The sequence below is a fragment of the Lepidochelys kempii genome, chromosome 14 (assembly GCF_965140265.1).
Source record: "Lepidochelys kempii isolate rLepKem1 chromosome 14, rLepKem1.hap2, whole genome shotgun sequence".
NCBI classification, from domain to species: Eukaryota; Metazoa; Chordata; order Testudines; family Cheloniidae; genus Lepidochelys; species Lepidochelys kempii.
Genome location: NC_133269.1, coordinates 30,012,023 through 30,039,653, shown reverse-complemented (window position 1 = coordinate 30,039,653; position 27,631 = coordinate 30,012,023). Strand labels below are relative to the sequence as shown.

Genomic DNA, 27,631 nt, shown 5'->3' with positions numbered 1-27,631 from the left:
ATGTATAGCCGGTACAGCGTACCAATAAGCTATGTATAGCCGGTACAGCGTACCAATAAGCTATGTATAGCTGGTACAGCGTACTGGTAAGCTATGTATAGCCGGTACAGCGTACCAGTAAGCTATGTATAGCCGGTACAGCGTACCAATAAGCTATGTATAGCCGGTACAGCGTACCAATAAGCTATGTATAGCCGGTACAGCGTACCAATAAGCTATGTATAGCCGGTACAGCGTACCAATAAGCTATGTATAGCTGGTACAGCGTACCAATAAGATATTTATAACCAGTACACCGTACCAATAAGCTATGTATAGCCAGTACAGTGTACCAGTAAGCTATGTATAGCTGGTACAGCGTACCAATAAGATATTTATAGCTGGTACACCATACCGGAAAGACACAGGAGGAGCAGAATGTGGGGCCACTGGGCAGCTCCACACCAGCAGCTCCTCCATCACGGCTGTACCACCCCCAGCCCTTCCTCACAGCTGCGTGCCTGTGTCTCCTGTCCGGGCTCTGTACAGCAGTCCCACCGGAGGACAGAGCTGGGGGCAGGGCTGGGGGTGGTACAGCTGCCCTGGAGGAGCTGCCAGTGTGTGGCTGCCCGCTGGCGCCACGTTCTGTTCCTTTCGCAGCTGCGGTTCCCGGGAGAGCCCTGCAGTTCAGGACACTCCTGGGAACTGCAGGGGCCAAAGGAACAGAACTCCACAGTGGCAGCTCCTCTTCTTTTAGCAGCCCACACAGCAGCTGTGCCATGGCCACCCACTGGGAGCGCTCCCCCCCGCAAAGTAACATGGGATGGATCATGTGGGGGGCGGAGAGTGTGGGCTCAGTGTACCAGTACGAAATAAATTCTACTTTCAGAGTTCCCTGGAAAGGCAGACGTGGAGTTCTGAGTAAGGAAACTGCCTGCGGTTGTTTGTTTCTACCCTGTTCAGGGCACAGGAATGTGTGGACTTTGTTTGTAAATAATAACGACTGCACCAAAGAAATACCTGACTCCTATAATCAACTTCTTCCAATGGAAGAACTGAGCGAGGCCCCAAACACTGGCTGACTGCTGAGGTCAAAGGAGCGATGGTATGACCCGAGTCAGAATCTAGACCTGTGGAGGCAAATGCATGGGTGGGAAACATCTGCAAGAAGCTCCAGCAGCAAAGAGCCTGTGCAGAGGGGCAGATTGCTGCTCATTGTGGACTTCAGCATATCCAGCTTTGTGTGCTGAGCAGTCTCCATTGTCCCATCTCTCCGATCTGACCCTCCTCTCCCCAGAGTCCAACAAAACTAAAACTAGGATCCCTGGCTCATATTTACCCCCCACCCAAGAGATTCAGCCTACACAGTGATTGTGAGCTCAGTATTAGCTCAAGGAGAAAAAAAGACGAAAAGGCTGGGGAAGCTGCAATGGGGCAGAGGTGGGTCGGATTGTTACTTTCCCACAAAGTTTAAACCTAAAATCTTTTTTCCAGCTCTAAGCTGGCACTGTGAATGGGCTGGGCTGTAACCTTTAGACTGCAAAGGATTTACCATAAAAGGATTTACCATAAAATCACCCTTCAGCTCAAGGGTTGGTCCTGATTAGTGACTTGCTGCTGTTTTCATGCCTTATCACTAGCACACACCAGCTGCCTCTGACCTTAACCCAGGGAGCCCCTGTAGCCTGGCTGGTCCCAGGAGGGTGGCTAGATGTTCAGCAAGACACAGCCAAGCCAAGGCTGCTCTACACACACATTGTCACTGAAATAACTCAATGGGGTTTAGTTCCCACCTAGTTTTGTTTTAATGCAAGTCTGTGTGTGGCTGTGGACACCTTACTGTGAATTAAAAATGTCCTTGTTTGACTGCAGGTAAGTCTCCACCACACCTGGCAGGTGTGATTCCCAGCCTGGGTAGATGTACATGTGCTGACTCTGCTGGAGCTAGCATCCTACCGATAGCAGTGCACCACGGCAGCGAGGGGGAGGCTTGGGCTAGCTGCTGGAGTACAATCCAGCCCGACCCCCCCGGACACCAACTGTGTAGACAGACCCTGAATTTAAGTTTTTGTGTTCTTGTTTGTTTGTTTCCGTGCCCCCCTTTTCCTTTCATTCCCTTTCTGCTTTTTTAAACCCTGCTGCTCCCATTCCTTGCCTGTGTAGTTCCTGCTTCCTTCTTTTCTTAACTTTTTCCTGCTCCTCCTCCAGGCCTCTCCTTTTTCTTCACTTCATTCTGCACCTGTGCAGCTGATATGAGGTGGGACAGGCATCTCCCATTGTCAGCAAAACCATTTCTGATGCAGAGAGAACAGAAACCAAGAGATCCTAGCAGCCATGGAAATCCAAGAGGAAAACAAATGCCCCATCTGTCTGCAATATCTGACAGACCCAGTAACCATGGACTGTGGGCACAACTTCTGCCGAGTCTGCATCACTCAGCACTGTGAGACATGGGCGGAGGGGGACTATGACCCTTTGTGGTGCCCCAGTTGTAGAGCCATAATACGAAAAGGGACTCTCCGGAATAACTATCAGCTAGCAAATATAGTGAAAAAAATTAAAAAGCTGGATTTAAAACCAGGAAAAGAGAATCTGTGTGAGAGACATAACAAAGCCCTGGATCTGTTCTGTGACAAGGACGGGGAAACCATGTGTGTGGTTTGTTGGCGATCCCCCGAGCACAGATCTCACACCGTGCTTCTCATGGAGGAGGCTGCCCAGAAATACAAGGTAGGACACACTGTGGATCCGGGTTCATTCAAGCCTTTCCTTTTCAGACTAAGTTTCTTAGAGCCCCAGAATCTCCCAGTTTCCCAGACTCTTGCTCCACCTAAATCTCTCCACTGCAGGCTCCTTCCTCTGGGCAGGTGCAGGGAGCCCTGGCCACTGATTCTGCCCCAACCTGTCAACCGTACACTGTTCATTAGGGAGTTGTGGGCACTAAAGCTCCATGTGAGGCATTTTCCTCACACACAGGATTGAATCAAGATGTGTCTGAGCTACTGCTAGACCAGGAATGGAGGGAATGAGCTGCTCCCACCACACCCCTGACAGACCAGGCACTGCGAGCAGGGCATTCACATTAATCATGAACACAGCAGCCCTCGCTCTGCTGCATAGAATATACATACAGGAGTGGGTTTAAGTACAGGTACTATGGACTCTTCCCTAGGGGTTCGTCTTTGGAGTTGCCTGACTAGAACAGACCCTCAGGTTTCATCATATCAACAGCCAACTAGTAACCTTCTAGCCCATATGACTGAAAAGTGTGAAAGTGTGACCTAAACATAACGGATACAGTGTCGTGTGCCTGAGTTTGCAGAGAGCCTGAGCCAATAGTTCCGAGAGGAGGGAGCTACCCCATGCATGTCAATGGGGTGTTTGCTCCAAGAACTATTGCTCTCGGGTCCTCATCCACCTCTCCCAGCTGGGGGCTCTGTGTGTGTGGCAGGCCGGGAAGAAGGCAGTGGGCCCATCTCACCATCCCAAGAAAATACATAATCTGTGCTGGCAGCTTACATGTACTGAGGTCCCTGCCCCAAAGAGCTTGCAGTCTATAAAGATGAGTAAAGACAAATTTCTCCTCCCCTCAGAACAAGCACTTGTATGTGTACTTTATTTTCTTTTCAAACATAGTTTGAGCACCTCCTGAATTTTCTGCTGTACTCAGATTGCATTTACCCAAATTAAAAAAATAGCCCTTTGGTAGAGGCAGATTGTAGCACTATGACCCTTCAAAATAATTTGATTTCTACCCAGGGCCATCTTTGACTCAGTGTTTCTGTATTACTCAGGTTCAATGGCTACACAATTGTCCCTTGAACCTCTGAAATCTGTGAGTCATTGTTAGCTAGCTTTCAACCCCCTAAACATCTCTCTCTCCATGTATATGCTCAGTGTTGTTTTTTGGTGCTTGACCCAGCAGAATCAGTTCCAGAAAGAGAATTTCACAGTTGTGTTGTAGGTTGGGCATAATTCTGGGCTCTGGAAAGTGAAACTAACCCTGTTACACTGCCCAGAGGGAGCCATGCTTCAGAGAACCCCGTGGAGAGTCTCCAGGAGGAAGCCACTTGTCCCATCTGTGTGGAGTATTTCAGAGAACCTGTTACTCTGGATTGTGGGCACAATTTCAGCCAAGCCTGCATCACCCAGTACTGGGAGGGATCGGATACAGCTGTCTCATGCCCCAAGTAAGGAGAGGCTGTGCAACACAGAAACATCAGACCAAATAAGCAGCTGGCAAGAAAAGTAGAAACAGCCAAACAGCTGAGTTTAGAGGCACTGGACGGGGAGCAGGCGGGGAGAGGGTGTGTGGGGAATACCGGAAGCCTCTGAAACAGTTCTGTGAAGAGGATCAGACTTCTATTTGTTTAGTTTGCCATCTGTTGTGGACTCAAAGGGCTCACACAGTAGTTCCCACACCAGAGGCTGCCTATAAGTACAAAGTAGGGAATTGCTGTTAAGTTGAATAACTTTAGATTTCGGCAGGTTTCAGAGTAACAGCCATGTTAGTCTGTATTCGCAAAAAGAAAAGGAGTACTTGTGGCACCTTAGAGACTAACCAATTTATTTGAGCATAAGCTTTCGTGAGCTTATGCTCAAATAAATTGGTTAGTCTCTAAGGTGCCACAAGTACTCCTTTTCTTTTTAGATTTTGGATAACTTAATAAAGTATTAATAAGAGTAATAACTTTGGATTTTAATTACCGGTTAATTTCATAGCAAGTTGCCTATTACGGCTATCTGTGTAACTGCACCACTGAGCTCTGTAAAGCCTCAATTGTATGAAACATTCTATAAAAAGTAAATTATGCAGTATAAAGACTTTAAAGATGTGCAGTGAAAGAAACATTTTTCTGAGAAGCTAAATTCTTTTCCAAGCCATTTCCCACTTCAGGTCTTTTGAGCAAGAGAGTCCCCTGGCCACAAAGAATCCAGAGTAACTGCATCATTCTGCTCTGTAAAGCCTTCACTGTATGACAGATGCTATAACAAGTTAATGATACTGCAGGGTGGCAAGAAAGGCAAAAAACCCAAAGAATTTAAAGATGTCTGATGTGAGAAAATTTTTGTCTGAGAAGCTAACTCCTCTTCAAACCCAGCTTCCACTGGTGACATAATGAAATTTTTTACATTCCAGAAGTTGTTAAATGACCAGTGAGCTTTAAACGACATGAGTTGCAGGCCAGTCTATGTGAAAGTGCTGCCTTCAAAGTGGAGAATAGGAAGTTACAAGCTGTTGTTGTTACTAATTTGTAACACGGTTTTTATTAGTAGTATTTTCATCTCAGTGGCCCCAACAGACCCAAATGAGATCTGATTGTGATTGTGCTGGACCCTGCACAAAACACAGTGAGGGGCAATCCCTGCCCTGAGAGGTTACAGTGTAATTAGACAAGACAGTCAAAGGGTGGGAGGGGAAGCGAGGCACAGACTTCCCCATGGTCACTCAGCAGGTCAGTGGCAAAGATGGGAATAGCACCCAGGTCTCCCAAGACCCAGTCCAGTGCCCTAACCAGTAGGCCATGCTGCCACCCTGGCAGCAGCACTGACCAGTGATGAAGTGCAGTCATTAGAAGGGAAAGATGCCTTGATAAAGGCCCCAGGCCCAGCAGGGAGATTAGGTGTCTCATTGGGATTCTGAACTCTGGTGTTGTTCCATGAGTGGTTAAACTCAGTTGCAGGCCTGCACTAGAGGAGGTCACTGTGCTAAGCCGAACACCTTGAATCCACACATAAAAGGGATCCAGACAGCATAGGTCCGTGTTCCTTTTCAATAATACAACAATACAACCCAGAACTGGCTTGACCCCGACCCACTAACCTCGGACAATACACACCACCCCGGACACCTCTAAGAGGCAATTCTTCCCACTCTCAAGCATGGCGTCTGAGTGTAGGAAAAAACTTTTAATAAAAAGGGGAAAGTAACACGGCATTAACTGTGGAAAATGCCACAGAAAGGATTCATAAGCATAAACCCGTGAGCAAAACACCCACCCCAGAGTTAGTTGGGCATTGTCCTTTTGTTTCAGGTTCTTAAGTCCAGCAACCAAGAGTCCCTTTGACATGCCCGTCCCTTCTCCCTCCAGCAACCCCACTCACAGTTGTTATCCTTAGCCAGTGAAGACCCAGAGTTCAGAGGTGCAGCTGCATGAGTTCACCTCCCACCCCGGCAGGGGAAGACACCTTGCTCACTCCAATGTCCAGTCACTCACTTTGATGTCTCAGCCCCTCCATCGGCTGCCCTCTCTGCCAACCACTCCACTCTGCGCCCGCTGGGATATCTGGAGGTCCCACCACTTAACACAGCTCGCAGTAGGTTCAGCTGTTCATGGGAGAGCCTCACTGCTAGTACAGACTAGGCAATCTGTTTCATCTGTCCCATAGCAGGTCTAATGCTTAGACCTGGTTATTAGCAATTTCATCTCTGTTAGTCTGTCACAAAAGACTCTTTACTGAATCTTAATCAGCTTTAAGAAAAGGAGTACTTGTGGCACCTTAGAGACTTTGTTATTGCACAGTGAAGTCAAATGATGTCTAAGGCCCTGAGACAGGCACCGCACCCCCCCCCCCCAATAAAAGTGCCTACATTCATCCTCTTTCCACTCTATTGGACTTTGGCACCCATGTCCCCTGCCTAGCAAATGCAGTTTCATTCAGAGTGAGTTCCTCAATCAGGCTATGACAAGCACAGTTCTGCTACCCTTGATCCACACAACAAGGATAGCAACCTTTAGTGCCCCTGCACCCAATAACAAAGAGACCTGTGATCCAACACCAACCAAAAGTGATCATTTGGGGCAAGCAGCCCCATCATGCTGAGCACCTAGGCAGGGTAAGTGTGCCCATGCAAACAAGGTCAGCTCCTGAAGTTCTCTTCCCCAGCTTATCACTAGATGACAGGGGAGAGCTCATTCAGACCTTGCTTACATGTACATGGGCAAGGACCACCCAAAGTGGTTCCACTGGTCCCATCATGCAGCCTTTTCAAATCTCTCAGAATCCACTGTTTCTAGGTGATTTACTAGGATGGCAGAAGGCATTTCTACTGAATGTATTCAGGACCACACTAGGGAAAACCCCAACTCTTCTTACCACAAGTCAGCCTGTCTAATGAGATTTGCCCTATTGATCAGACCAGTTCTATACAACCACTGCAATCTCCAGGGCTTCAGGGCTGAAATTCAATTGGGAGTTGGGCTCCTTGGACAATCCCAGCTCATATATAGAGCCCTGGTGGTTTCTGGGATTTGTATCACTTTGTTTATTTAATCTTCTCAAGCGTAAATTTATTGATTCAGCACCATGTAACTCCAGTTTCTTGTTATGTGATATACTACTTAGTAATTAACAAATATCTATCAAACTCGGATAATTGAGGTTTCTCTCTAATTACTAAAAAGACTGAACCTGAATTGGTAACAAATCCGCATGTGACACACTCCCAGTCTCCATTGTTAGGTTTCATTTCCCTGGTGACCCTGATGTCATAGATGGATTAGGACAAACAGTCCCCTTAGATCTGAGTGGGAAAACATCCTCCTACACATCCCTCTCAACCCTCAAAATGAACCCCCCCAAATCATTTCTGTCTCTACAGGAAAAGATCCAGGCCCATTTGGAGACTCTGAGGGAAGAGAGAGAAAAGCTGCTGGGATTTAAGGTGACTGGAGAGGGGAAAAGCCAGGAGTATCTGGAAGGTGCCTGTTGTTATGGACCTGTGGAGAGTTGTGGTAAGAGGTCTGTTTGTAGGCGGATTCCTCTGTGGCCTTGGTGAATGTGGGTGTGGGTGTGTTTCTCTATGATCCTAGATTTTCTGTGTTGGATTCATGTAGAGAATCTAAGCTTTCATTTCAGTTAATGAGTTAATTTCTAGCCCTTGTGGCTTTCACTGTGTCTGTGTCATGTTTTTCATTGTTGAATTATTTGATTCTTTTTTTTCTCTCTGGCCTCTTTGTCAGTGTAATGCTGAGTCCTGCCTCCTGCTGCTCTGGATCTCCATTGTCAGAGGCCCTGAATAACACAATGTCCTAATCATGTCAGAGATGAAAACATCCCTTTCCAGAGACATTGGGGCAAAATGACCAAGGTGTGAGAGAATTCTCTCCCAAGTAACCACAGGGTAGAGTCAAGTGTCAGAAATCTTAGGGGTTTACAAAGAAGTTCTCCCTCCTCCACACTCAGCACTCCATGAAAGGACCCCACACTGCCCCCATGTCCCTGACAAGTCCTTTCCCTGTTGTTTCACATAAACAGACAGAAAAGAAGAGGCAGAAAATTGTGTCTGAATTTCAGCAACTGTGGCAGTTCCTGGAGGAACAAGAGCGACTCCTGCTGGTCCAGCTGGAAAAGCTGTACAAGGAGATTGTGAAGATACAGAATGAAAATATAACCAAACTCTCTAAGGAGATTTCTCATCTCACTGAGCTGATCAGTGAAATGGAGGGGAAGTATCAGAAGCCAGCGAGAGAATTCCTGCAGGTGAGACTAAGTTAGAAATACTCCAGATCTCAACACAGGGACAGGATATCTTCTAAAACACAGGTACAGGAATCCAGAAGTCAGAGATCAGTGTAACTCAGTATGTACATTGCTGAAATGTGAATTCCTATTGTTCTTTGCAGAGTCACAGACACATTGATATTAGAGATGGAAAAGCCCCATTAGCTCAGGGCCTCTTTTCCCCATACTTGCAAAATCTCTTCCTTGAAATTCAAAGTGTGTGTGAATGGTAAAGATTAACCTAAAGTATTTCCTAGAAATGTCACATCCCTGGGGGACTGGCTGCCTCAGGATAGTGGAGATGGAATATGGCGCTTTTACTGCTGGGTCACTGGTTACCCTTCAGCCCAGGGCAGTTGTGGTCAAGAGTCTTTCCCATCTGAAGACAGTTTGGACACCTGTGTGGAATAAGATGGGGAGGCGTCTCAGTGTAATTCCTAGTGGACAGATTTCTACAAAACTTCACATGGAAGCTTTGTGTCCATCAGAGCATGGAGGCCAAGGAGTGAATGGGCCAGAGAGACTCAATTCCCCTTTTATCCCCAGACCTAGTCTCCCCAGGCTAGAGTTGAAGAATATTAATGTGACCTTTGAGGGAAGGTTGCACAGCCATGAACGCTGTTGGGCCTGCTCTGAGGCTGGGAGGAGTAGAGAAATTCTAACTCCAGACATGGATGCCATAACTAGGAGGGATGCAGGGGGGCCATGGCCCCCCACTTTTAAAAGTGGGAGGGCAATGCCTGCTCACATTTTAACATGGGCATAGTTTGGAGGGCAGGGGGCCATATTGCCTCCCACCCCCAACTGCAAGCCTCGGGCAGGCAAGGAGCAGCGCCAGTAGGGGCTGCATTTCCCAGCAGGCTGATCACTTAACCCGCTGCAAAGTGCAGCCCCTGTTGGTGGCATCAGCGTCTTCCCAGTCAAGGTCAGGGACAGAGGCTAGGGGTTACTCTCAGGCCCCTGCACCCCCATCCAGGGTACGTGGAAGTTCCGGGGTGCCCCACAGTGGCCCAGGCTCCCTGGGCAGTTTTTACCATGGTCCAGCTCTGGCTTCGGGCCTGGCTAGGGAGAGGGGCCTCTGGGGGGAAGAGGAGGAGCTGAGGCCACAGAGGAGTGTGGGCCTTCATGGCCCCTGACTTCTAGTGAGGTTCCAGCACTGTTGACTCCAGGCCCATTAGAGCAGCAACTCACTAGCAAGAACTTATAACGAATCACTAAATGAAATATAACCATGTTAAACTGTTTATGTCCAGGTGTGAGAAGAGGAAGTTCCAGCAGCCATGGGAAATTTCTCCTCAACTAGAAAAGCAACTCAGTGATTTCTCCCAGAAAACTATGGCTCTAATGGAGACTCTGAGGAAGTTCAAAGGTACCTAGAAGGGATCTAGGAGGGGAAATCAGGATAAACCTCTGGGACTGTGGGAGGAGAATGGATTTGGCCAATTCGTTCATAATTATATTATGCATGGATTTAATTGTTGGGTGAGAAGGCCACACGTGGGGTTCAAGAGTCTCAGGTTGAATAATTCATAGTTTTATTTGTACCAAAAGCATGCCTTGCCATTACAATTACGGTAAGAAATGACAGATGTACAGAATGAAGTACAGGCCAGTTACCATCTCCTGGGGCATGGGTAGGGCATGGTGCATTTCTCCAGTGACGCTCAGACTACCCCTTACAACATCTGACATATTATACACATCCAAATTATTTATTTGTTAGTTCTCTTCCAGTCATGTTTGAGTGCTATGAATATTAAATATCTCATATAACTCATACAATACACATACATGAACTTTTTAATTGGCTATCCAAGCTCTTGTCATGTTATTAGTCTCTTTCCTGGTTGGTTTATTACCACTGATTATGCATAGGTCACTTTGACCCTTTTCTCCACATAGCGGTTTTTGGACTTGGCAATACATTTTGGGTGTTTGTTGTCTTTAAGCACGTTGTGTGATCAAAACATCTCTTTGTCTCACATAGCAATTTATCTAAATTGCAACATCACTAAATAACAAGGTCACTTAAAGCAATACTTCCTGTATGTTAAGCAAACTGCTAAGTAGGCCAAAGCCAAGTCAGTCAGCATAAATGCACAATCTCAGTTTCTCCAAACTTATGCATAAGAAATACCCCTTGTACCAACTCTCACTACTTAATCTAATACGTAGTGGAAAGCAGACAAATTGAGCTGATGTAATGGGGCCCAGGTGTCAAGGTGTCTCACATTAATTAATGACTTAACAACAGTACCAATATTAAGGCCCAAAATTAGCAAAATGGACTAATTTGGGGCACCTGAGTTTCTCTCCCAACTAGAGAGCTGCAGGGCAGGTGCTCCAGAGCTATTTAGCATCTAGAGCTGCAGGTGGAGTCAGTGGGAGCTGCAGGTGCACAATGCCTCTGAGAACCAGGCCCTGGGGCCTAAAGGTCAGCACTCAAAATTTAGACCCTAAATTAATGGCCATTTTTAAAATCTGGACCCAGTCCCTCTTTGTCCTCAGGTCCCATATGGCAGCTAGTCTGGGCCACATGGGCTGTAGGGAAGGAGAAAGTCCCTCCCACTCCAAAGGAATCCCTCTAGCACAGGAGCCTCTTGTGTCTCCTCCACAGCAGCTGCAGGCACAAGGCGTGTTCCTGAGAGGCCTGGGAATGGGGTGGGGTTGGTGAGGGTGGGGACCAGGGATAGAGGGAGGTGGGCAGTGTAAAGCTATGCCTCTGATACTCTGCACACTGGCCAAGAGACACAGGGGCCATTGTCATAGGGATGTAACTCTGGCTGGACTTCAGAACTTCCTTAGTCAGAGCCAAGGTCTGCACCGGCCCCTACAGCCCCTGAATAGCAGAAGCACAAATTACCTCCCCTCTCTCCTTTTGCCGGTACAGGGGTGAATCTGGCCCATTGAGCCAACCTTCCCCCTGCCTCAATTTCCACATAGATAAAATGATTTTATTATTATTATTATTATTATTCATATTTCTGCCTATGGAGGCAGAATATCCTGTTAGTGTCAAAGGGACCAAAGTGGGTAAAGTTACTTTCATGCCAAAGTCTTTGTATGACCTGGATCTAGGTTATGAGAAAATGAAGTAAGTAATGAGACAAATTTACTAGGGTCTGTAGGGTGGGAGGGGATGAAGAGCGAAAAGTAAATCTCACTTATAAATTGTATGTCATTGTGAGGCTTCATGGCTGTTGGTTCCATTACTGTGAGATGCCTGAATGAGAGAGGAAAGAGAAGGCATCAGATTAATTTATATTAAATACCTGAGTGTGTCTCTGTGCCTCTCTGTCTGTTTCTCTGTCATAATTAAAACACAGTTCTATGAGTTCAGAGTAGGGATGCTGTCATAAATATGAAAGCCTGAAATCTCATCTCTTTTATCCTTTCCCCCTCCAGCCACCCTGCCATCTGCACTGGAGACAAAAAGAGGGGAATCCCTGGGATCATGCAGACTGGGTGAGTGTAACATTCTTTTCCTTGGGGGAGTGCCCTATAACCCCATAATCCTCACTTATATATAATTGTGATATTGTATATAAACCATGTTATGTGAGGTATCAGGGGAAAGGTTATGATCTGCTGAAAGTCATTGTTCTATCTAAATATGTATATCATTAATGCATATGAAGTTATGAGAATGTGTTGTATGGTTGTCACTAAAATATGCTGTGAGTTTCGGACGTGCCCAGATACTAGCTCTCCAGAGACAATGACAAGGGAGGTAACCAGTGCCCAAGTGGGTGCTGAACAGACATCACCAGTCATTGTCCAGCAGAGGAGGTACAGTTCAATGACTCACTCACAGGAGACATATCGGGGTATTTCTTCACCTTGTGACTCAGCAATGCCCACCAGACATGCCTGGACTTGTGTTCTCCAAGCACATGGATTAAGGGTATAAAACAGAACACAGGGGCCCCATGCTTGACCTGTTCTCCTGCCCCCACCTATGCTGCAAGCAACAAGAACACTCAGAAGACTCCAACAGAGGAGACTGGCCCAGGTTTCAAGGGTGAAACCTGTGTACTATGAACTGCACTATCCAGTGGGGTGAGAAAAACTGCTTAAATACATGTTGCCCAGTCTAATAGGGTGGAGAGTTTAGACTGTGTGTTTATATTTTATTTTATTTTGGTAACGACTCTGACTTTTTGGCCTATCATTTATTATCACTTAAAATCTATCTTTTGTAGTCAGGAAATTTGTTTAACTGTTTATCTTTACCTGTGAGTTTGCCTGAAGTGTTTGCTAAATCTGCTCAGGTTTAAAAAGGCTGGTGTATATCTACTTTCATCGATGAAGTGGTGAACCAATTAATAAACTTGCACTGCTCATATTGAGCAGTGCAAGAGGGTATATTCCTGAGGTGCAAGGCTGGGAGCTGGGGGGATTCAGCTGGTGCCTATCTCTGTGTGATTCATGAGTGGCTCTGGGAGCATTCATGCAATCTAGCTGGGGGTGGGGCTCCATATACAGTTCTGCTGAGTGATAACAGTGCCCGGAGGTGTTTGCTGCTTGTCACTAGCAAAGCATCATGAGAGATGGCCCAGGCTGGAGAGTTAAGGGGGCACAGCAGTCCCACAGTCCCAGGCTGCACCCCAGGGATCCCGTCACAGTGAGATTGCACATGGACATTGTCTTTAATGAGAAAATTCCAGTGAAAACATTAAAACAAGTTCATGAAAATCTCTTCATGAGATTGTAGCTAAAGTTACCAACCAAACCAACAGTGACTGTGACACACACAGCCCTAAAAATACACACATTAAACAGTGAGGAGATCTCAAGCTGAAGTCACACAAACAATCCTGACACCAGCGTTGGTGCTGAGTTCATGCCCATGTTGATGAACAGAAACACTCCCACTGAGCAGCACCTAAACAGAGCTCTCTGCCCTGAGAGCTGACACACCCTGTGCTTTACCCCTATGGAGGATGCCTCCCCATTGCTCTTCTCCAACATCCTACCCTCCCTTTGGACAGGGCTGGGCTCTCCCATAATTAGAGCTGCTCACTACTTCCTGGACTGGGAAGATGCTCTCCCTCTGGTGCTGGCCTCCCAATCTCCTCTCTGGGCTGTTGATGGGGCTTCCCCACCCAATACCTCCTCCTACTCTCTGATCTTAAGTGGCTCTTCCCCCATGCTGCATCTTCCTCTCTCTTCCGTGGCCTGGGAGTGGAGGGTGCATTTAGGAAGCTTCCCTCTGGGGTTTAAAGCTGGTACCAGCCTCCTCCACTTCCGCCTCATGAAAAGCTTCTTTGCTGTTTCTCTGCCACTGGGAATGGAGCAGACCCATCGAGGCTCAAGTGAAGACTGCAAACAAATGAGAAACTAATGAAGTGTCTCTCATTGCACAGAGTGAGGAGCTGCAGTGACATTTCTGCTCAGTCTCAGGTGCCCAGGCACAGGTGCCAACTTTTCCCAGCGCCGGTGGGTGCTTGCGCCTCCTGGCACCGTCCCAACTCCACCCTTGCCCTGCCTCTGCCCCGCCCCCATTCCAGCCCCTTCCCCAAAGTCCCTGCCCCAACTCCGCCCCCTCCATGCCCCTATTGGACTGCTCCCCAAATCCCCATCCCAGCCCCGCCTCCTCCCCTGAGCGTGCCACGTTCCCCCTTCTCCCCCCTCCCTCCCAGCACTTGCCACCACTAAACAGCTGTTTCGCAGTGCAAGCGCTGGGAGCCAGGAGGAGAAACAGGATGTAGCAGCATGCTCAGGGGAGGACGTAGAGGTGGAGCGGAGGCAGAGGTGAGCTGGGGCTGCGGGGCGGGGAGCTGCCAGTGGGTGCAGAGCACCCACCAATTTTTCCCCATGGGTGCTCCAGCCCCGGAGCACCCACAGAGTCGGCGTCTATGTACCCAGGATAGAGGCAGCTCACTGGACTGACCCAGCCTAAACAGGTCTGCTGGGTGTGTGAAAAATGGTCTCAGCCTCCCCCGGGGCTGAGCTCTGCTCCTAACACTCTGATTCTCTCTCTCTCTCTCAGTGAATGTGACTCTGGATCCAGACATGGCTCATCCTGAACTCGTCCTGTCTGAGGATCGGAAAAGTGTGAGATGTGGACACACACGGCAGGATCTGCGTGACAATCCTGAGAAATTTGACTCTGAGCTCTGTTTGCTGGGATGTGAGGGATTCACCTCGGGGGAGATATTGCTGGGAGGTGGAGGTGAAAGTGCAGGATGGGGGACACTGGGCTGTGGGGGTGGCTAGAGAGTCTGTGAGGAGGAAGGGATGGATCCATCTTAACCCTAAGGAGGGGATCTGGGCTGTGGAGTGGTGTTGGGGTCAGTACCAGGCTCTCGCATCCCCTGTGACCCCCCCTGCCCTTGTGCTGGGGCCCTGGCAGGATCCGGGTTTGTCTGGACTGTGAACTGGGGCAGGTGACATTTTTTGATGCTGGTAATGAGGCACCGATCTTCACTTTCCCGCTGGTCTCTGTCTCTGGAGAGAGAATCCGCCCCTGGCTGTGGGTGGGGGGATCCCCGCTCAGACTGTGTCCCTGAGACACGGGGTGAGGTGTGGGGAATATCCCACTGGGGACCCTGAAATCAGCCTCTCTAGGCTGAGGTTTCCTAGGGTCTTTGACTCTGGATGACTCCTGTCTTCCTACAGGCTTTGTACCCTGCAGGCTCTGTGGAGTGTCTGGACTGTCGAACCATAGACAGCAGGGAGTGATGAAGGTAGAGAAGCCAACTTCATTGCCCCAAGGATTTTGTAGCCAGTTTGTCACTGTTCTGTATGGACCAGGATGACTCTGCCCATCCAGGCTCAGTGTCATTGATAAATGGGCAGGGGGATGGGTAAATAAGAATGAAAAAATGGGCTTCTCTAGCTACTGTCATTCCACTCTCTGTGACCCTGGAGGACTCCCATCTACCCAGCCTTTGGCTCCTCATCTCTATGACCCCTGGAAGCTCCTCACTGCAGCACTAGGGATGGGAGGGGGAGAAGGGTGAAGAACCCCTGGAGCTGCAGGAGGAGCAGAGGGGCCCTGAGGAGCAGATGTGTGTGTGTGGGGGGGGGGGAGGGGGGGCAGAATTAATAACCAGGCTGGGGACAGGCAGATGTGAAGGTGGCAGGAACATAGAATTGATTAATCAGGATTTGGGGCACTGGAGAGAAGCTGGAAGCTCCGCAGCAGCAGGGAGCATTTTGTACAAATCTGTGTAATTAGATCTCACTGGGGTCTCCCAGCCAGAGTTCCTGCTTCAGGGGCCAAAGTCACCTTCCCCTGGAAAGCTGGGAGGGTTGGCACCACTGTAATTGTCAAAGCCCTGGGGGATGGGCAGGGAGTGGACAAAAACCACAAGGTAAACCAGGATACATTTATATATTTTTTTAAACCTCATGTTTTGGGGGCCAATTTCATTCCCTTCGGTTCTGAATCATGATTTTTAACTTCTGGGGTTGGCAACACTGCGAGAGCTAGTAAGACAAAGATAGTTGAACCAGAGGGAACAGGAGAAATAAAAGAAAAACAAAATATACAGAGAGTCCTGGAGAAAGAGTGAAAAATAGATATGACAACAATGAAAGAAAAACTCTCTGGGTAGGAGAAACAGCCAGAGGGGAAGGGATAAACACAGGGGAAAGAATGGAGAATATGATGGGGAATGATCTGTGACAGGGATCAGAGGAGAATGGAAGAGACACAGAGAAATAAACAGGGCAAACAAGTACTAGAAAAAATGGTGAGTAAAAATGAAAAGTATGGAAGAAAAGGGAATGCAAGCAGGACAGAGATAATTATAAAACATCACTGAAAGTGAGACTGTAACTCATTAATTTCATACGTTCTTTCACTTTTTTTTGCCATTTTAGTGCTATTAAAAAACTATTCCCAAATCTGTGGGTATCTGTTCTATTGTTGTGGTTACTGAAGCTGCTTCTTAGCTCCTTTCACTCTGATGGGTATTTATGGTAAATAAAACATGAAAGACAATTCTGATTTGTTCCTTTTCAATTTTCCAGCTGCAATTGTTGGGGGCAGAGTCGTGGGATTTGCTTCTCTACTTGGGTGTGTCTGCCCAGCACCAACAGGGAACATACCTGCTTGTCCCTATGGTGAGAGCTGGGGTTTTACCGTGATACGTTGTTATTCAGCCTGTGTGCTGTCTATTGCCAAGTAAATCAGGAATGCCTCAGCTGTGCTGTGTAGAGAGGTGGCTGAACACATGGTGCTGATGCTCCGCTTTGTTTCCAGAGGTGCTGAATTTATTCAAAGGTGGCTAGAGACACAAGAAATATGTTGTAACTGGCCACGAAGAATTCTGTGGGCTGGGGGGTATTTGGGAGGGTTAATGGACACCTGGATTAGCTAAACTGAGGTGAAAGCATCATTTGCCTCATCTCCCCTAGGACTCTATAATAAGATCACTGCCCTGTGGACATGAGCTAAACAATGGACTCTGAAGGGAGAAAAAGGAGACACCCCATCCTCAGCTAGGGCTGTGACTTTGTTTTATCTGAGCTTCTAATTTAAATGACTGTGGGTGGGATACATGAGGGAACTTATGCATTGCAATGTTGAGCATCACCTCACCTAATTTCTGGGTGCTTAGAAAGTCACAAGCGCCCTGTGATCCACAAAGCCTCACTTACGCACCTAGGCTCCCTATACGATGAACAGAGACAGGTAGGGGTTACTCATTTTCTAAGTGGATGCTCCAACTGCTGAGCGATGGTACAGTCTGAGAGTGGGATTCTTCAGTCTCCCCCATTGCAGCTGGTTCACTGTATGTAAATAATGGAGTGACTGGAGCTGGAAGACTGGCCTCAGAGGCTCCCACTTCCCTAACCACAGGACCCCAGAGTCATTCTCACTCTCTGGCCAGTGACTATGTAAGTGTTTATCTACAGTGGAACAGTCACTGGGTCAGAATGAGGGAGAGAGCATGTCTGTGTCGTGCAGTGGTTGGGGCACCCACCTAAGTGGGGGAAGACCCATGATCCAATCACTCTATTCCCATCATTCTGTCATTATTTATCCAAAGTGGAACACCTTTAACAGGAGAGGCTGAAGGATCCCAACATCAGACTACCCATAGCTCAGTGGTTAATGTGTCCTTCTGAGCAGTGGGAGAGACATGGTTGAAATACTTTCTCCCCCTTTGGCAGAGAGGTGGGATTGAACTGGGGTTCCCACATTCCAGCTGAGTGCTTTAACCACTGGGCTAGAAGTTATAAGGTGGGCACTACCACCTCCTCCTCTGGACAGATGTTTGAAGGGGGCCCACTCTGATAGGTGTGCTGGCAGGATCAGGCCCCACTTGCAAGATCGGCAGGCGAATGCCCATCTTCCCCTGGTCCATGAATCACTCTGTGGATAAGGTGGGAGATAGGAACCTACATGCCTAGAATGGGGTAGCAGTGCGCATGGCCAGAGGCAGAAACATGGGTGCCAGGGAAACTTTCAGCCTGAAAATAGGCACTGAATCAATTTAGGAGCCTACAGGGCTTGGAAAAAGTTTTGTGGATCACAGTGGAACTCAAATTGGGACTTAGGTGTCTAGTAACTTTGTGCATGGAGGCCTAGGGCACGGCAGCAGGCTGCTGGGGATCATCTAGGCCTGGGGAAGCTAATTGTGCAGGAAATAGCCAGCTCCTGCTACACAGCTGTAACTGTGTGTCGAAACAGAATGGGGTGATGTAGTAACATCGGGCCAGACTCACTGCCTGTGTAACTCAGCAAAGATTCACTGACTTCAAGGGGTCTAGGCCAATTTACACTAGCTGAGCATCTGGCCTGCCCCTGAGAAGGGATTTTAACAGGGCGGGGTCTAACCTTTCAGGCAAGTGCTCTAACCCCAAGCTACGGGATATTCTGATGTGGTTCTCTCTCAATCTCTCTTGTTGAAGCCATTCTAATTTAATTAAATAACACCTGAGAATCACTGTATAGTCCAGAATCCAGTGGTGAGGGTGTTTTAAGGATACTGAGGCCATGTCTACACTATGGGTGCTACAGTAGCCATGACACGGTAGCGTAGACACTTCCTACAGTGACGGAAGGTGTTACTCCTTCACTGTAGGTAATCCACCTCCCTGAATGTCAGTAGCTAGGTCGACAGACACATTCTTATATCTACCTAGCTATATCTATACCAGGAGTTAGGTTAGCATGGCTACGGCACTCAGGTGTGAATTTTTCATGCCCCTGAACAATGTAGCTATGTTGATCTAAATTTTAAGTATAGACCAAGCCTCAAGTAAGCACTTTGCTCAGCATAATGCAGCAGCAGGGTCAGGAATCAAACCAGGCACTCTCACTCCACATACACTGCTCTATAGATATACTGTGCTCAGTGCACTCTGTCACTGCTGAGAAGATTTACAGACAGGGTCAAATTTGTTCTCATTTACAGTGCTGTAAATCTGGAGCAAAGCCACTGAGGTTAGTCAACTTGTTCCACACTTGCACTGGTGTAGCTGAGAGCAGAATCTGGCCTGTAAAATACAGACAGGGAAAGTCTTTCCAGTACATAGATAAATACTGTGAGGATTTGGATTTAGTATAACTCCTATCCATGCTGTATAGACACAGAATGGAGAGAGAAAAATGTAGTACAGACAGATGGATGAAAGAACAGAAAAATCCAAGAGTATTTAGACTTCGGATAGCTACTGCATTGCCCTCCTGTTTGTACAGAATCTAACACACCATCAGAAAAATAACATAAAAAAATTACTTAAAGGAGTGAGACCCCCATTCCCATGGCCTACAGGAAAGGCAGTGCCCTCCTTTCCCATAGCAAGCAATGGTGGATGGATTTCACATTTAAAAGGAGGGGCTGTGATTTTCAGGTGGATGTGCAGGACACACCTCCCCACACCCCACCACGTGGCTATTCTCTGGGATGATTCCTTTTAGCCAAGCACCAACAGCCCAGCATGAACGGGGTCCTTTTACTGTTCCCTTGCAAAAAATCCCCTATTTCAACCAGGTGACCATGAATGATATCACTCTCCTGAGGACAACACAGAGAGATAAAGAATGGATGTTGTTTGAACGCCAGCAAACATACACTGCAATGCTTTGTTCTGCAATGATTCCCTACTATGTGCTACTGGCCTGGCGTGGTAAAGTGTCCTACCATGGTGGATGGAATAAGGCTGCCCTCCCCAGAAACCTTTTGCAAAGGCTTTGGGAGTACCTCCAGGAGAGCTTTATGGAGATGTCCCTGGAGGATTTCCACTCCATCCCCAGACATGTTAACAGACTTTTCCAGTAGCTGTACTGGCCGTGAATGCCAGGGCAAATTAATCATTAAACATGCTTGCTTTTAAACCGTGTATACTGTTTGAAAAGGTACACTCACCAGAGGTCCCTTCTCCGCCTGGCGGGTCCGGGAGGCAGTCTTGGGTGGATTCGGGGGTACTGGCTCCAGGTCCAGGGTGAGAAACAGTTCCTGGTTGTCGGGAAAACCGGTTTCTCCGCTAGCTTGCTGTGAGCTCTCTACAACCTCATCATCATCATCTTCCTCGTCCCCAAAACCTGCTTCTGTGTTGTCTCCATCTCCATTGAAGGAGTCAAAGCACACGATTGGGGTAGTGGTGGCTGAACCCCCTAAAATGGCATGCAGCTCATCATAGAAGCGGCATGTTTGGGGCTCTGACCCGGAGCAGCCATTTGCCTCTCTGGTTTTCTGGTAGGCTTGCCTCCGCTCCTTAAGTTTCATGCTGCACTGCTTTGGGTCCCTGTTATGGCCTCTGTCCTTCATGCCCTGGGAGATTTTGACAAAGGTTTTGGCATTTCGAAAACTGGAATGGAGTTCTGATAGCACGGATTCCTCTCCCCATACAGCGATCAGATCCCATACCTCCCGTTCGGTCCATGCTGGAGCTCTTTTGCGATTCTGGGACTGCATGGTCACCTCTGGTGATGAGCTCTGCACTCACCTGCAGCTTGCCACGCTGGCCAAACAGGAAATGAAATTCAAAAGTTCAAGGGCCTTTTCCTGTCTACTGGCCAGTGCATCTGAGTTGAGAGCGCTGTCCAGAGCGGTCACAATAGAGCACTCTGGGATAGCTCCCGGGGCCAATACCGTCGAATTGCGTCCACAGTACCCCAAATTCAACCCGGCAAGGCCAATTTCAGCGCTAATCCCCTTGTCAGGGGTGGAGTAAGGAAATCGATTTTAAGAGCCCTTTAAGTAAAAAAAAAAGGGCTTTGTCATGTGGACGGGTGCAGGGTTAAATCGATTTAACGCTGCTAAATTCGACCTCAACTCCTTGTGTAGACAAGGGCTATGTAAAAAGAGCTTACAGTGTAGGGCCTTGATCCTACCAAGAGTCTGCATTCAATTATGTGAAAAGATCCAATGTGTGTAAAGCTACTTTGCACTGGAATCTTGGCAGGTTCTGGATCTAGGTTAGGGGAAGTTGGAAGAGGACAATGAGGGAAACAAACTGGGGAGTGGAGGAAGTAGGAAGGAAGTAAAAGGAAGTAACAGAAAATCTTTCCTACAGACAGTATTTCTGAAGATGGCTGTGAGGTTTAGTGGCTGTTGATTCAGCAGTTTTGAAATGCCTGAATGAAAGAGGAAATAGAATTGCAATCATTCAGATTGATTTTTATCAAGCCTCTTTAGAAAGATCTGAGTGCATGTATCCCTTTGTCATCATTAGAAGAATATTATGTCAGTTAAAGTTGTGATCCATTGTAAATGTCACAGAATAAAATCTCACTTATCCTTTTATTCCCTCCAGACACTCTGCCATGTGAAATGGAGAAGAACAGTGGGAGATCTCTGGCATCTTATGTGAAGGATGAAGTTTCAGGAGGTGTTTATATTTAAATTAAGAGACAATTCCCATGAAAACATCTTTATTAAAGAAACATGAACAGACACTCAAGACACACTAACAATCAAAAACACTGTCAGTGACCAGCACCCAAACACTTTATCTCAGCCCATATAAGTCCCAGATTTTTATTAAAGATCTCTCTGCGTGTCTGTCCCTCTCTGTCTTTTTCTCCATCATAATAAAACACTGTTATATCAGTTAAAATTTTCAAGGATATTTAAAGCTGAATCCAATAATCACCTCCACCAGCACTGGGTTGGTTTTGGCAGCTTTCTTAGTATGGACATATTATAAGGCTGGGAGATCAAAGAATTCCCAAGCAAATTTACCACAGAATGCTGCTGCATGGCCAGCGATCATGTGGCTGCCAAAAGCTTCCGTGGTGTTATAAGATCACCACTGATGGACTCCCTCCCGCCCACCCCCCAGACGTTCCACCATCTGAACTGGAGAGAAAAATGGGGAATCCGTCAGATCACACAGACCTGGTGAGACTCTAGGGGGAGATTTTCTTGACATTAAGAAAAATTTCCCATGGAAACATCGTAATGAACATGTAGCTAAAGTCAAACACAGCCCTCTAACAAAAAACACGGCATGCACTGAATAGATCCCAAGCTGAAGTCAGACAAACAATCCTGACACCAGCCTCATTGCTTTCCTAGTTCATGCTCACAACAAGGAACAGAAACATTTTCACTGTCCAACATCCAGACACCCTTAACTCTGCCCTGGGACTCTGTGGGGCTTTCACATGCCTGTTGTGTGTTAAATCCAAAGGAACGAGTGGAGTGAGGGAGACTGCCCCATGATTCTTCTCCAGCATCCCCCCGTTTCCCTTGGGCTCGGCCTTTCCCTTTGTCCTGCTCACTTTTTCATGGGATGTGGAATGGTTTTCTCTACAGTGCTGCCTCGGTCTCCCTTCTCTCTGGGCTGGGGAGGGGCTACCTCACACACTGCCACCTCCTCCTTCTTACTCTTTGGTCTGGAGCGGCTCCTCCCCAGTGACATGCGTTCCCCTCTTCTCCCAGGACAAGGCAGGGAGGCCCAGTGTGTGTGTGTGTGTGGGGAATGGGGACTCCCCAGGGTGTTAAATCTGTTTCCAGCCTCCTCTCAACTCCCCTGCCTGCAGCTTCAGTCTCTTTCCTCTATCTCTCTACTGATTTGTTTCTTGGAGTGAAACTGAGGAATCAGTCAGGTGTCCAGGAGCTCCCTGGGATCCAGGACTGTCCCAGCCAGAACAGGGTTGTTGGGGCGTGTGAGAAATGGTCCCTGCCTCCCCCAGGCAGGCCGCTAATGCTCTGATTCTCTCTCTCCCCAGCGAATGTGACTCTGGATCCAGACATGGCTCATCCCATCCTCGTTGTGTCTGAGGATCGGAAAAATGTGAGATGGGCAGAATCATTTCAGGACTTACCCGACAATCCAGGAAATTTGATGCACATCACTGTGTGCTGGGCTGTGAGGGGTTCACCTCTTAGAGACATTACTGGGAAGTGGAGATGGGGAATGGGGTATCCTGGGCTGTGAGCATCCCCAGAGAGTCAGTGAGGAGGAAGGTACAGAACAGCTCTAACCCTGCAGAGGGGATCTGGGCTGTGCAACAGTGTAGCCAGACAGCCAGCGCCCCCCCCCCCCCCTTAGACCAGCATTGCTGGAAACACAGGAGGAAGCCGGAACAGGGCACTTAACATATATTCCAGCACAGCCTTTGAAGCTGTGAAAGCACAGGTGTGCTGCTACAATGTGCCTCTGGGAACAGATACAACGATTAAGCTCACAGCAGGCAGAGGCCCTGTGACAGACATGGCTCTTAGCCCCTACTAAATAGCGTGATGCACACACACCAACATCCTAGGTGGGAAAATATTTACCCTGATAAAAGAAATGTCCAGTAGTCGAAACTTATTGTTTCTCTCCCTTGCAAGTGTAAACTACTCTTGTGAAAGCTGGCGTCACCCAGACAGACCAGCCTCAATTTGGCGTAAGAAAGGAGAAAGAGAATAAAGGAGTACAGAGGTATAAGTAGGGGACCTACAGCACCATGATTTTTGAGTGCTTTTCACTATCTATCTGCTGGTCAGATAAGTGACAGCCTCCCAAGGCTTCTGCAGCTAAGAGGGTCCCTAAGCCTTGTCCCTTATTCGTCTTTCCGCGGAATTGAGTGACCGATCCTGGCTTGGCACCGCTGGAATCGAGAGATGCAAGGAGGGTAAGAAGCACCCACACCTGATCTCCTATCTTTAGTGTACACATATTTTGAAATAGAGCTCTATACTTTGTTTTCTTTCTTTGGGATTGTGGCTTCAGTTTTGTAACTTGTTTGTGTGTGTAACATCTCTACATTTAAATAAGTAGGCACTAGCAATTTTGTAACCACATGATTAGAATCTAGCTTAATAAATTTTGGTAACCATTTGTGCATAAGCCTGACTTATTTTCTCTGGTTTACTGTAAAGCAGCCAACACAATTAAAGAACCTCAGCCGTTTTGGCTCTAAAGCCTGGCCATTAGGTGAGAGTACTAAGAGCCTAGCGTTGAGTTGTGCCGCCTCCACGGGGCAAACTCTTGGGGCACCTGTCAGTCAATCCTGGCTGCCCGCAGCGAAGGAGCTCTGAGCTCTAGCAGTTAAAGTCACGGATGTGGAGAGGCTCTTAGTGCTGCCATTGGGGCACCTGTCAGTCAGTATTGACTGCCCGCTGCAGAGGAGCTCTGAGCTCTAGCAGTTAAAGTCACGGGTGGTTAGGACCTTGGGGCATCCGTCAGCCTAGCCCGGGCTGCCCGCCGTGAAGGGACAGTGCGTCCTAGCGGTTAAAGTCACGGATGGTATAAACGGGCATAGCTGGCACCTCACCAAACATAGAATCATAGAATATCAGGGTTGGAAGGGACCCCTGAAGGTCATCTAGTCCAACCCCCTGCTTGAAGCAGGACCAATTCCCAGTTAAATCATCCCAGCCAGGGCTTTGTCAAGCCTGACCTTAAAAACCTCTAAGGAAGGAGATTCTACCACCTCCCTAGGTAACGCATTCCAGTGTTTTACCACCCTCTTAGTGAAAAAGTTTTTCCTAATATCCAATCTAAACCTCCCCCACTGCAACTTGAGACCATTACTCCTCGTTCTGTCATCTGCTACCATTGAGAACAGTCTAGAGCCATCCTCTTTGGAACCCCCTTTCAGGTAGTTGAAAGCAGCTATCAAATCCCCCCTCATTCTTCTCTTCTGCAGGCTAAACAATCCCAGCTCCCTCAGCCTCTCCTCATAAGTCATGTGTTCTAGACCCCTAATCATTTTTGTTGCCCTTCGCTGGACTCTCTCCAATTTATCCACATCCTTCTTGTAGTGTGGGGCCCAAAACTGGACACAGTACTACAGATGAGGCCTCACCAATGTCGAATAGAGGGGGACAATCACGTCCCTCGATCTGCTCGCTATGCCCCTACTTATACATCCCAAAATGCCATTGGCCTTCTTGGCAACAAGGGCACACTGCTGACTCATATCCAGCTTCTCGTCCACTGTCACCCCTAGGTCCTTTTCCGCAGAACTGCTGCCTAGCCATTCGGTCCCTAGTCTGTAGCGGTGCATTGGATTCTTCCATCCTAAGTGCAGGACCCTGCACTTATCCTTATTGAACCTCATCAGATTTCTTTTGGCCCAATCCTCCAATTTGTCTAGGTCCTTCTGTATCCTATCCCTCCCCTCCAGCGTATCTACCACTCCTCCCAGTTTAGTATCATCCGCAAATTTGCTGAGAGTGCAATCCACACCATCCTCCAGATCATTTATGAAGATATTGAACAAAACCGGCCCCAGGACTGACCCTTGGGGCACTCCACTTGATACCGGCTGCCAACTAGACATGGAGCCATTGATCACTACCCATTGAGCCCGACAATCTAGCCAGCTTTCTACCCACCTTATAGTGCATTCATCCAGCCCATACTTCCTTAACTTGCTGACAAGAATACTGTGGGAGACCGTGTCAAAAGCTTTGCTAAAGTCAAGAAACAATACATCCACTGCTTTCCCTTCATCCACAGAACCAGTAATCTCATCATAAAAGGCAATTAGATTAGTCAGGCATGACCTTCCCTTGGTGAATCCATGCTGGCTGATCCTGATCACTTTCCTCTCATGCAAGTGCTTCAGGATTGATTCTTTGAGGACCTGCTCCATGATTTTTCCAGGGACTGAGGTGAGGCTGACTGGCCTGTAGTTCCCAGGGTCCTCCTTCTTTCTTTCATCCTTGGCCGTCGGCTAACAAACAGTGTGGGGTCAGTTCTGGGGTCATCATAGATCCTCTTACATAGCTTCTACCTCTCCCGTGGTCTGGTTCACTCAGTAACCTGTTTCAGAGTAACAGCCGTGTTAGTCTGTATTCGCAAAAAGAAAATGAGGACTTGTGGCACCTTAGAGACTAACCAATTTATTTGAGCATAAGCTTTCGTGAGCTACAGCTCACTATGCATCCGATGAAGTGAGCTGTAGCTCATGAAAGCTCATGCTCAAATAAATTGGTTAGTCTCTAAGGTGCCACAAGTACTCCTTTTCTTTTTTCAGTAACCTGTGTTCTTCTCCAGGCTTACCCAGAGCCGGGCTCAAGAGCTGTGTGTTAGAGAGAGTGGCTGAGAGATTGCGGAGCACAGAGGGGAGCAAACACTAGAATGTTTGTTTGTTCATTTCCCTCGGGGGTGGAATTTTAAATTATTATTGTTCTGAAACCTGAGAAACAGACTGTTAAATTCAATCTGCCCCCTTTCAATGGCTGTATTGTTGTAAACAGCATTCACCTGCCAGGGAATGGCTGACACTGGGGGAAGATGATTTGCAACAATTTGTCTAGTTCACACTCTACCAGTTCACCAATGTATCCACTCACAAAACGGTCCAACGGCTGTAACATTGTGTCTAGTTCAAAGAGCAGCATCTGTAATCTCCAACTCTCACTACAGCTGATTTTCCTCTTTCGGCTCTAGGGGGCCTCTCCCCAGATTCTCACAAGCCACCGCCTCTGTGCTGGAAAGGGCCAAACCAAGGAAGAGGCCAAGCATTAGCTGAGTGAAGCAATGGAGATCAGGGGGTAGAATGAGGCAGCCAGTCTGCAAGGAGAGCCAGTGAATGCCGGCAGAAATACAGCATAATGACTAGTAGAGGTTTGAGCAGCCCATGATCCAGGTCAAGATCTGGTCTGCTCTGGCCACCACTGAGAGCAGATCAGACAAGACCTACCTGAAGGGAAAGAGATAGTTCAGCCTCACTCACCCTGTGCCCAAGACCTGGGCCAGCACACAGCCACCCAGAGGAGTTCTTCCTCATTCTGGCTGTGGGATAGGGAGTTTAGTTCTTACATATGACATTGCCAGCAGTGCCTCCATAACTTCCCTCAGCTGAACTCTGCACCTGCTGAGACGCTGGCCATTGTCTTGAATGATTGTGGTGGCAGGATTCTAAATTTCAAGTGCTTTTTTCTACATTTTATTTATTATCTATCTATCTCTGGTAAGACAGTCCTAGGCAGGTCCTCAGCTGGTGTAAATTTTCATAGCTCCACAGTGCTGCTGAGATCTGCCCCAGCAAGTTTCCAGGGCATTGAATGTCACCTCTTCCCCAGCAGAACTACATAAACTAAGCCAAGCACAAGGGATAGAACTACGTAAGGAGGAGCTGTAACTTCAGAGAAAGGATTGTCCAGTGGTCAGGGGATGAAACTGAAACTAGTGATACAGGTTGTATTCTCTGTTCTGGAAGACTTTCTGTGTGGCCTCAGGCATTTCTCAGTACCTCAGCCCCCATCTGTGAAAAGGGGTGAGAATGTTTCCCTATTTCACATGGCTGGTATGAGCATAAATACATAGAAGACTTCTATATCACTCAGCTCTTACAATTCTGGAGGCCATTAAAGGACCTAAGGTAGCTAGAGGGGAAATCGACATCCATAGCTACCTCCCGTGCTGTGCTGAGTTGGGGTCCAATCAGTTGCTCCAGTTACCCACCAGGAGCACGTCTCAAGCTCCTTCATCTGTTCTGCCTTAGCCCAGTATTTCACACTGGGCTGCACCCCTGCGAAGGGAAACCAGAACCCTACCCCCCTCCCCAGCACAACACAACAATCAAATGGAGCAAACCAAACCAGGACAAATATTTTTCCTTAGGTTAAAATACCAAGTGGGAAAATTCATTATGAACAGAAACGATTCCTGCTTAATTGGCTTCCTTCAATTCCTACAGGGAAAGTGTCCTTCAGTGGCATGGGAGTGGGAGGGGAAGGGGGGGCGGGGAGGGAGTGATTGATGGTGAGAGGCAGGAAGTTCACAAAGAAAAAACTTC

The 27,631-nt window shown here is 47.7% G+C and overlaps 1 pseudogene; it reads left to right on the top strand.

Moving 5' to 3' along the window:
• The first annotated feature begins 2,313 nt into the window (after positions 1-2,313).
• On the top strand, positions 2,314-14,996 carry LOC140898112 (tripartite motif-containing protein 10-like; annotated as a pseudogene).
• Positions 14,997-27,631: the final 12,635 nt, after the last annotated feature.